We start from the raw sequence: 12174 nt of genomic DNA, 5'->3' as shown, positions 1-12174 counted from the left end.
CTTCTAAGGAACACAGCAATGCATATAGGAAGTGGAGCTGAGTTCAGCTGAACAAACACTTATATGATGCTTTCTTGGCATCTTTCACTTTGCTAGGGGTTATAAAATCCAGGACTCCTACTTGGAGTAGGCAAGAGTGCAATGAAGGAGTCACACACAGTCTTTGAGAACTTTGCTGCAAATGCAGAGGAGGAGGATCACCTAAAACAGAGCACTGGGGAAGAAGTAGAAAAAAATGTATTCAGTCTTGAAGAAAGAACTGTGTATTAGCCAAATGAAAAATAGGAGTAGATGACTTTTGTTGGCAGGAGAAGCACCACAGATAGGGAAGATTCAAGCCATAAGAGTTAGTTACATATAAAAAGCAATTTAGTATTGGTGTACTATAAGGAGAGTTAAAGGAATCAATAGAGTGAATATGGAATGATGAGGGTTTTCTTTTTTTTAGCTGTTCATATAATATGAACTAGCCATAATTCACAAAGAAGAAATGGAATGAAAAGAAAGGGTAATGCAGGCTGGTATTGAATAAAGACAAAGTGACCTTTAAAAAACATTTATTAAGACATTAGTGAATATCATAAATGGTACAGGTTTATATTCTACTATTCGATAAGCTTTTACACATGAATCACCTGTGAAACCATCACTGCACTCAAGATAATGAGTGTATCCCTCTGCCAAAACTTTCCATGTTTCCTTACTTAATCCCTTCTACATTAATCCCTTTTCATGCTTCTGATAATGACATACCCGAGACTGGGAGACTGGGAAGAAAAAGAGGTTTAGTGGACTTATAGTTCCACATGTCAGGAGAGGCCTCACAATCATGGCAGAAGTCAAGGAGGAGCAAGTCACATCTTACATGGATGGCAGCAGGTAGAGCGAGAGCTTGTGCAGGGGAACTCCTCTATACAAAACCATCAGATCTCGTGAGACTTATTCCCTATCATGAGAACAGCATGAGAAAGACCCACCCCCACCAGTATTCAGTCAAATCCCACTGATTCCCTTTTGAAATACATGAGAATTGTGGGAGTTACAATTCCAGATGAGATTTGGGTGGGGACACAGCCAAGCCATATCACCTTCATTGCAGCCCTTCCTACAATCACTCCCTCATTCCCAGGAACCACTGATCTGCTTTCTGCCACTGCAGATTCATTGCATCTTTTTCAGTTTCAAATACATTGAATTATACAGTGCATACAATTCCTGTGTAGGATTTCTTTTGTTCAGTATAATTATTACATGCTTGTACCACAATGCATTTACCCATGTACCTTTTGATGGTTATTTCCTGTTTGAGACTATTAAAATTTAAGCTTCTATGAACATTCATGTACAAGTCTTTGTGTAGATACCCACTGTCATTTTACTGGAATAATGAGATGATAAAATTTGTTTACCTATTTAAGAAATTGTCTCTTTTAAATTTTTAACTGGACACCGCTTTCCCTATTGCACACTGGTCATCACTCCCTCCCCACCACCAGCTTTGAGACTTTATACAATTGTTGAGATAAAGGACCCATAGGACCAATGAGTATGAAATACAGTTTATTACTCATATAGAAAAGGGCAAACATTTACCCCAAGGAAAATAGGGCAGTATCAGCTCATAATGATGGAAGACAGGTGAATTTAAACTTTCTGCATGCTCCAAGGAAGGGAGCAAGCTGGCTTTCTTACTGGCTTCCGAAGAGGTGGAACAAAGGGGAGAGGGAAAGTGTGAGATCTGAAAGCTGTCTTTGATCAAATAAAAAATAGAGTCTTTGACTTGTATACTGCCAAACTCTTTTGCAAAGTGGTTTTACAATTTTATGTTCTAACAGTATGAATATTTCAGTTCCTCCATTTCCTTGCCAACATTTGGCATGCTCAGTCTTCGAAACTTTAGACATTTTAATAGGCCTATAGCAGTGTCTCTGTGCAGTTTTGGTAGGCATTTCTCTACCAACTAGTGATGTTGAACATATTCTCACTGCTCATTTTCCTTTCCTATATCTTACTTAGTTATCTGTCTGTTCAAATCATCTGACAATTTGTTATTGAGTTTTTTGTTGTCTTATTTTTGAATATTGGCTGTTTTTTATGGATTCTGAATCACATATTCTTTATCAGATATGTGGTTTACAAATGTTTTCCCCATATGTAGATTGTCATTTCATTCCATTACCAGTGTAATTCAAAATGCAGAAATCTCTAAATTTAAGAAATTCAATTTATGTTTTTTTATACATCATACTATCATGTATAAGAACCCAAGGCCCAAAATAAGTTTTTCTTCTAGAAGTTTTATAGTTGTAAACTTTACATATTGATGTAATCATTTTGAGTTCATTTCAAAAAATGATGTGAGACCTGGATCAAAGTTTATATTATTTCATATCCACAACAAATAATTACACCTGTGTTGATCAATTAATCATATATGTGTAGGTCTATTTTTGAACTCTATTCTGTTTCATTGATCTATTTGTTTAAACTGATGCCAATACCAAACCTCTTGAATACTGTAAGTTAATAAGACTTAAATTCAGAAGTGTAAGTCCATCAAAGTTGTCCTTCATTTTCAAAGTACTTTGAAATGAATTTTAGAGTCAGTTTGTCATTTTTACCAAACAAAAATATTGTGCTACAATTATAATTAAAATTCTTTTGAATCTATTGATCAATTTAAAGAGAATTTTCAAGTTAAAAATATTGAGTCTTCTGGCCCATAAACACAGTACAGGTATTTCTCTTCACTTATTTGTATCTTCTTAAGTTCTCTCAGCAAATTTTAAAGTTTTCAGTGTAGAGCTCTTTTTCATTCATTGTCAGATTTATGTCTTAAAATTTCATAGCACTCCCCTTGACAAGCATTGAAGAGGCCCTTGGGCCTGACAATACGCACACGGTTAAGGCATTGCCACCTACTTCGTGGCATCTAACCATCGTTTCAGGCCAGGTGTGGTGGCTCAGTCTGTAATCTCAGCAATTTGGGAGGCCGAGGTGGGCGGGTCACCTGAGGTCAAGAGTTTGAGAGAAGCCTGGCCAACACGGTGAAACCCCGTCTCCACTAAAAATACAAAAAATTAGTCTGGCCTGGTGGCGGCATGCCTGTAATCCCAGCTACTCGGGAGGCCGAGGCAGGAGAATCTCTTGAACTTGGGAGGCAGAGGTTGCAGTGAGCCAAGATCACCCCACTGCACTCTAGCCTCGGTGACAGTTGAGACTCCATCTAAAAAAAAAAAAAAAAAATCATAGCCTGATTCAGTTTTACATGGTATTTTTTTTTAATTTCAGCTTTCAATGATCTGTTGCAAGTATATACGCATAAGTTTGATTTTTTTTGTATAATAGTCTTGTACTCTGATAAACACAATTATTAGCTTAAGTTGTTTTTCTAAGATTCCACAAAGTTTTCTAAATGGGAAAATTAATGACAATGCTGTTTCTTCTTTTGCAAATAGGAATTTATTTTATTTATTTACCTTTTTTTTTTATTTTGATGCCTAGAAATACTAATAGAATGATAGATATAGTGAGAACAAATACTGTATTTTTTTTCCAAATTGTAAAGGAAACCATTCGGTCTTTAATCATCAAGTGTGATGTTAATGTAGATATTTTTATAGCTGCAATTATCAAATTTAGGAAGTTTACTTTGATTTCTAGTTTAGTGAGAGGTTTGTGTGTTTATTTTCTTTGTTGGCGTGTATGTATGTCTATCAGAAATGGACACTGGATTTTAACAAATGCTATTTTGTGCATGTGTGGAAATGATTTCTTTCTGTTTCTACTCTCTTACTGTGCTAAAATGCATTAATTCATTTTCAAATATTAAACTAACCAGTTATTTCTTTAAAAATAATCTCCTTATAAAGTACATGAAGAAGAAAAGAGAAGTATTCCCATTAGAATAAGGCAGAACAGTTTAACCCAGTTTTTACTTTCATGTTCAAGATAAAGTAAAATTAACTTGAAATCATAAAGTTAAGAATAGACATAGTTATAATTTGCTACTACATCAAAAGAGTTTCAGTTTCCGGGTCCAGGTCACTTAATTTATAATCATAGCAAATCAGAAATGGTGGCGATTTTAGGTAGTTTTCTTTGAAGCAAACACTAAGACTGAGAATAACATTCAGAGGAAACAACAGGTGCTGGAGAGGATGTGGAGAAATAGGAACACTTTTACACTGTTGTTGGGACTGTAAACTAGTTCCACCATTGTGGAAGACAGTGTGGCGATTCCTCAAGGATCTAGGACTAGAAATACCATTTGACCCAGCCATCCCATCACTGGGTATATACCCAAAGGGTTATAAGTCATGCTGCTATAAAGACACATGTGCACGTATGTTTATTGTGGCACTCTTCACAATAGCAAAGACTTGGAACCAACCCAAATGTCCATCAGTGACAGACTGGATTAAGAAAATGTGGCACATATACACCATGGCATACATAAAAAAGGATGAGTTCATGTCCTTTGTAGGGACATGGATGCAGCTGGAAACCATCATCCTCAGCAAACTATCGCAAGAACAGAAAACCAAACACCGCATGTTCTCACTTATAGGTGGGAATTGAACAATGAGAACCCTTGGACACAGGAAGGGGAACATCACACACTGGGGCCTGTTGTGGGGTGGGGGGAATGAGGAGGGATAGCATTGGGAGATATAGCTAATGTAAATGACAAGTTAATGGGTGCAGCACACCAACATAACACATGTATGCATATGTAACAAACCTGCACGTTGTGCACATGTACCCTAGAACATAATGTATAATAAAAAATAAACAAACAAACAAACATTCAGAGATTAATTAGGGAGTGCTTTTAAGGTTAGTACCTGCTGTGGAAGGAAAGAAAGCTTAGTTAGGTAGAGGGAGTAGCTGATCCTCCCAAAGCCACAGAAGATATTTTAGAGAGCTATGAAGATGAGGTCTCATCCTTCCAAGTTGAGTCCATTTGGGTTTAGGTGTCCAGAAATTTAGGCTTCTATATACTCACATCAACTAGTTATTAAAAACATGCTTCCCCTGGAAATGCGGGCAGGACCTTGGACCAGTTTCTCCTCTTCAGCTAAGGGCAATTCTCAAAGAAAAGCTGAAAACTGCAACTATCATCTCATAACACTACTGACCATGGTAGAATTACGTTTTTTCTTCCCAAAGGGGAATTGTGGGCATTTCGACAGTGTTTACTACACTGGCAGACCAGAAGTGACTCCCCCTTCAACTACAGAACACTGTAATTCAATGAACATAAAGCTTGGCAAGATTACGAAATGGACCATGGACTAATATTTTATGATGTCTTAAAACTAAAGTCCAATTTCTTGGAACTGTTATTGATTCATTTTTTAAAAAGTCAAATGAACTAAATTTTTACTGAAAAATTGTTTTATTAGAAGAATGACAAATATAGCTCATGTTCATTTCAGCAAGGTATTTTATAAAGTAAATCATTACCAAATATTGAATCAGCAGGATTAATCTAGGGTGAATGATAGTCCAGTTGTAAAAAGTCAGAGTTATTTGACTGATTAGACTCAATGCATGTTGACAAATGAATCTTGGCAACCTTGACTCTCTTCCTTTCTCATGCCAATCCATTTTGCACAGAAACGAAATGAGAAAGTATTCCTAGAATACTTGACAACAGAACCAAAATCATAATAATTCCCAACCAACAATGACTTTTGTAGGTAATGAAGATTCTGCAGTGTGTATTAAATAACTAGAATTGTGTTTATTTTGCTTGGAAAACAATGCAAAAACCAATTTGCTTGAAATAAAAATATATATGTGCATGTGTATATACATACATATGTATGTGTGTATATATATATCTGAGAGAAAATACTGCGTATATATCTAAGAAAATCTTTGTAGTATTATATAACAGTCAGCAATTATGTCATAGTCAGTAGGTTAATTATAACAAAATTGTTGGGAAAATTTAGCTTCTATCACAAATACTATTCCAACTTTAAATGAATATGCAAAGTTTTTCATAGTAATATCCTAAGATATTTAATATTCTAAAATATATTTCAATTGACAAATCAATAATCCTTGAAATTATTTAAATGCATTTTGTATTTTTATAGGAAAGACATTGCACATTTAAGAAAACATCTAGAAACTCATGTTTACAATAAAAATATATGAAAAGTATAGGATTAATATGCATTATATGATAACTAAAATGTAAATATTGTATAAACTTCTTTAAGTAAAACTGACAAAGAATGTAGTGCTTTGACTTCTCAAAAATTCTTTCTGAGAGCTGCTTCACTTAGTTTCTAAATAAGTATCTCAGAAAATTAAATTATATGTTTTCATTACAACTTTTCAGGAAGATCTGCATCAAAAATATTTAGGACACACACACACACACACACACACACACACACTTTCACAGTGTAGAGACTACTCATTGATACCAAAATATCTACTCTCCTTTCCTTGTCGGCAGCAGAACATTGATCGAAGCTGGTATATTGCTCTTAAAGTGAAACATGACACTCATCAGGTGTCCTTCTAGCTAAAATATTTGGTAGATATGATCTATGAAATTTCTTTGAATTTTCCATTTTAATAAGACATACCTTTCTTCTGGTGCTTCCATCCTGTTGCCAGGAGTGAAGATTTGACAGCTGGATATGCAGGAGAATATTCTGGGGCCAGGAGGCTATGGTTCTGATGAATGTGCATTGATCACACTAATCCTGTACCAGCAACTTCTGGAATTCATTTACTAGAAAGAAAAATACATTTTATGTTAGTCATTTTTACTTTCTTTTGATGATTATTTTCTATAAAGGTGGCTAAATTATGATACAGAATAAATATAAATTCTGACGTCTACGTTAAATCATCACATACTTTAAAATCCACAAAAAATTAAATAAGAAGCCTAGAGTTTTAGTTGATTAAAACATCTCTATGAGTTAATAACAAAACAAGCATGCTCTCTTAGCATATTTGAATAGAAGTTCATTGATGGGCACAGCGTACTTGTATGCTTCCTTCCCACCACATGCTTACCCTGGAGGTTCGTTTTTCAAATTTGTTTCCTGGGCTTTATTTATTAATTTAATTTTTCCTTGGTTTTGAATGGAGGCTCTGAAAGTAGCACAGCTTTCTGACTATAACACATGTCATGAGAGTCAGGCAAGTTGAAGTCTATCCAAATGATACTTTGAAACTCCATAGCCAAAAGAATCCTTGCAATCTCTTTCTCTAGTTGAATATCTGGGAAAATATAAACCCTAAGGACTACTGTGAACCATATCAGGGGTGTAGCTTTCTCCAAAATTCTGGGATATGAGGATGAAGTTCATCTAGACATAGAAGTACAGGCCAAAGAAAGAGTGCTGGTGGTGCCCCATTCCTGCTCCCACAATCCCCTAATCTTGGCACCTCTGCCCTACCTGGGTTTGTGTAAGTAAATGTATTTTCATTTTTTAACATTTTATTTTTGCCAAGGTTAGTTAAATTTGTTTCATAGAGGCATACTAACTCAAATATGTAAGGATCTGTGAGATGTGTTCGAACCATAATCTGTATACAAATGAGAAAACTAAGGTCAATGGCTGAAAGTTATAAAGCAACATGAATACCTATGCTCTAAGGCACCTTTAACTAGGATATTTTGGCTATTCCTTCTCTATCCTTAATGCCAAGCACAGAATTGAAGAGCTCAGTAGATATTTACTAAAGGGAAATAAATGAATACATGTTCTATTCAAACTTTCAATTATGCCTAAATAGCTCAGCATAGTAGAATATATTGTATGTGAGACATCTTGATATTCAGAAGGTAAAAGTAACTTCCATGACATCATAATCAAACTGGTTATTTGTTAATGTTACAATTTGCATATTTTATATTGTGTATCTATTAACAAACTATTGTAGCTATAGTTATTTTAACAAGTTTATATTTTAACTTTTATACTAGAAAACCGCTTATTTATCATGTGTTTATCCTTTCTAGGGACAGAATCCAGGGATGTTACAAAAACAGAAAAAAGTAATGCCTGTTCTATTTCAGTCAATCAGGAACATGGTGTGTTGTATTATCATTGGTGGCTTAGTTCCTTTAGACTACTATCATAAAAAAATAGTTTAGACTGGGTGATTAATAAGGAATAGAAATATATTTCTCATAGTTCTAGAGGCTGGGTAGTTCAAGGTAAAGGTGCCAGAAGATTCGGTGTCTGGTGAAGGTTTATTCTCTGCTTCATACATGACATATTCTTGCCACATTTTCAAGGGCAGAGGAGGAAAACAAGCTCCCTTGGGCCTCTTTTATAAAGGCAGTGATCCCATTCATGAGGGCAGAACTTTCATGATCTAATCACTTCCCAAAGACTCTTATTACCGCCTTGGGGGACACACACATTCTAGAATATAGCAACGGACATATAAAAACATTATACATGGCACCTATATTTACAACAGAGTCTAACCAAGATCAATTATTAGTAAAGGAGTTTTTAATAATTGTCCTTTTTTATGCCTTTTCACATTTAGTATATAAGAATAAAAAGAAAAATATAGTAACATTTTGTAATGTAAACAACATTGGTGCCACCCGTCTGCATTTTTCCTGCTCACATGGACATGATTTTTTTTATTTCCTTAAATAATCAATAAGAAATATCAACTTTGTATAGGCAAAGCAACTAGCTTTCATAGGAATACACTTTCACAAAAGAAAAGGAGATTTATGCTGGATTTAGGCATGCTGACAGAAGGAACAAGAGTAAACTGCTAGCAGCAAAAGGCATTTCAGAGTAGCCACAATGACCAGCCTACGAAAAGAAATTAACAGTCACACAGTTTTCTCATCTCATACTCAGTGTCGATTGAATAAATTATCTCGTGTCTTATATTAAAATAAGAAAATCATTATTTTCAGCTGGAAACACACTTGATAAAGTCTGTATTTTGCTAATATTCAGTATTTCTCTTCCTGCTTTTCTCAATGCACGATAAGAAAAGCTCACCTAAATCAAATCTTGAGAAACGTTATTTTGTGCACAAGGCAATCTTCTTGAAAAATGACTTTTTTTTAGGATAAACATTTGCTATTGGCAGAAAAAAGTCCAATATCTATTTTATGTATTTGAAACCGCCACTGAAAATATAAAATCTTATTTGGATCTGGAATTACGTCTGCTTAATGGCTGTCTTGTTTTTTTTTTTTTTTAAGATTCAGTTTTCATTGAGTTCATCACAGGTAAAGAATGGCATGAAATTCAGCGAGCAATACAATTCTAACAGCTTGTTGACTGCCAACTCCTACTTAACATGTTCTGTTAATTTAATATAATACAAAGTGGCTGATTTTAATAGGCATTATTTTATTTTTACGATTTAACTCTAAGATATCAGGATGCACTTTGTGTGTTTTTATATTATTTTTTCCCCAAACAGAAGATCAGCTTATCAGAAGAAAAGTAAGTGCTCAGAATATAGAATATAATTGAATGTCATCATTAAGTACTGTTTAAATTGGTAACTGTAACATTTAGTTGAGCTTTTCAGAGTGACATGATGTTTAAAGCGTGAGTCATTTGCCTTAGAGTAATGAATAGCCACTTAATAGATTTTAAGATGTTTAAAAGAATTAAGTTTCAAAGGCCATCTTCTTCCTTGGAATACATACATTGCTTGAAATTGACAGCTAGACATTTGACACTTGGTTGTTTGTTTAGTGTATTTTCAAAGGTACCAGCTGGCTTGGACTAGGCTTTAAGCTCTTCTAAATGACTACTAAAATATAATTTACAATTTATTCTCCAATCTTAAGTTCAAAACAAGACAAAATGAAACAACGATGACAAACCACTACAGTCCAAACATTTTAGCAGTGGAAAATCCACCATATATTTCAAAAGATCACAATAAAATTGACAGGTGAGTAAAGGAATACATAGATAATATGAGAAAAGAAAGCTTCTAGGTTTGAGGATTATATATGTTGAGTAAAATTCATCAACAGGATGTGAAGATGTCACAAGATGATCAATAGAAAGTTACTATAATAATTAATATACTTAGCCAAAAACTGTTAGCAAATGAAAATAAAATAATTTGTAGGAATAAATTAAGATTTTGTGAGTCAGAGATTGCTTCGAAAACATCAGCTATGTTCTCTATGTTCAGAAAGATGTGCATGTATAACATGACGATGGCATTTCTGTACACAACACAAGGACTCATTTACCCACTTTATCAAGTCCCTAATGTCAGCTTTCAGTTGCACCCCTGTAGGTATGAATCTATCATACATTATTAAACTAAGAAAGAGACTGTGTCTACATAGACAAATCAAAATAACAGATTCGGACAACTAACAAGATTAGCAAGGAAATTATTTAAGATATTTCCAAGAGAGGAATAAATATTTTAAAAGAGCAAGCTTAAACTAAATTATTTAGATAACCCTTCAGTATCAGCTTCACCGTTTATATGCACATGACCTAATGAATAGAGCAAGTAGCTTAGTTAAGTTGACATTCCAGAGACACAACTAAATTGGCAAATGTAAGTGGGATCTGATGCTACATGACATGCAAAGATAATTTCTTGCATATATTTAATGGTCCAAAGTGCATAAAACCTTATAAAATAAATGCAATTTATGTAATTGAGTCTAAGTATTTCTCAGCAATTCATTCACATCAATATATGAATTTTGGACAATACAAAAATATGTGAAAGAATAACTCGACTTTCCAGTGATAATCAATCTTCTGTATCAAAAGCAATTATTAGTTATGAGAGGAAGAGACTGAATGTTACCCATAACATTAAACTTTTTCCATCTTTATTAACTTCTCAAAAGTAAGTAATAAAGTTGATGGCAAGTATCACAAAGAGAAGAGGTGTTACTTATATTCTTCCCAATGAGTTAATTTACCTGAAACTAATTTACCAACCTCAGGTTGGCTTCCAACTATCAAAACAAAATCAAAATAAATAAAAATGGACACACAGATATGTCAGTCTCTTTAATATGTCTGTATATCTTATATTTTGCATATTATTATGTTTATTCAGCTGTAGTTTACTCTTCCATTCTTGTTCTCTCGTAAAAGAATAGAACAAAGAGAAATCAGTAGATGTATTTTGTTTTGTTGAGGGAAGGTGGTTAACAGTATGCAAAAGATAAGTGCTTCTGTTGTTTTTCATGTAGTGAGATCTTGCATGCAGCTGTGAACAATTTCATTTATGCCAAATAGTCTGTTGAGTTATCATTCAAGAATGGCTTTATTAGCCAGCACATATTTAGTAACATAAATCTTGAAATTAGCAGTAAAATCCCATGGAGGCCTTTGGAGGCATTTAACTTAGAATGATAACACTCTAATTCACAAATTCCCATTTTTGGAACCCAGAGAAATACATTTTCATAAAATGTCTTTTCTGACGATGGAAGTAGGTAAGAAATGCAGGTTCAGGCTCAAATAAATGCCTAAATTCAAAAGATTACAGAAGAAATATGGAGAATACACAAGTTTGAACTTTCAGTTATTTAATAAAAATATGACATTCAATAGCCCTCTTTTAAAATGACCACCCTAAAGGACCTAAAAATAAAAGCGATATTCTTTGATTTGGACTTCACTAGGCTTAGTCATAAAGGTAAATAACAAAAGGATGGATTAGTTAGATAATAGCAATAACAATAACAATAATAATAAAGACGTGCTTTGGAGAAGCAGAATATTGTAAGCCTAATTACTTCTTATTTATTTGTTTGAAATTCCATATTAGATTTATTTGTGAACAGCAGGGATAAGCTTACAGCAAATTATCTTTCCATGTATGAAAGGATGCTCAATGCAAATACCCTTGTTTAAACATTTAGACAAGGTTAGATATAGAAAATCAGGAATCTATTATTGGTAGATTTTATTACCTTGCTCATTGTTTGTTTTGAGTAAATCTAGAAGGCAAGTATAACAATTGCCACACTTTTACACAGTTTGAGAACTGGTTCTTCATTGTGGGATCTTGACTCAGGATTCACACAGGAAAACAAACACTCTAGGTACTTTAGATTAAGAATTTTTGTCAGATTTTCAGACACGTTGTTACCAAGGATGCCAACCTACAGCATCAAAGGGACAGAGCTGTTCTTAAGAGCTCACACAG

The 12174-nt window shown here is 34.0% G+C and overlaps 1 pseudogene; it reads left to right on the top strand.

Moving 5' to 3' along the window:
* The first annotated feature begins 2846 nt into the window (after window positions 1–2846).
* Window positions 2847–2948, top strand: LOC116276245 (annotated as a pseudogene).
* Window positions 2949–12174: the final 9226 nt, after the last annotated feature.

This window comes from Papio anubis, chromosome 7 (genome assembly GCF_008728515.1).
Source record: "Papio anubis isolate 15944 chromosome 7, Panubis1.0, whole genome shotgun sequence".
Lineage (NCBI taxonomy): Eukaryota > Metazoa > Chordata > Mammalia > Primates > Cercopithecidae > Papio > Papio anubis.
The sequence above is the reverse complement of the archived record's forward strand: the minus strand, read 5'-3'. Positions and strand labels throughout refer to the sequence as shown.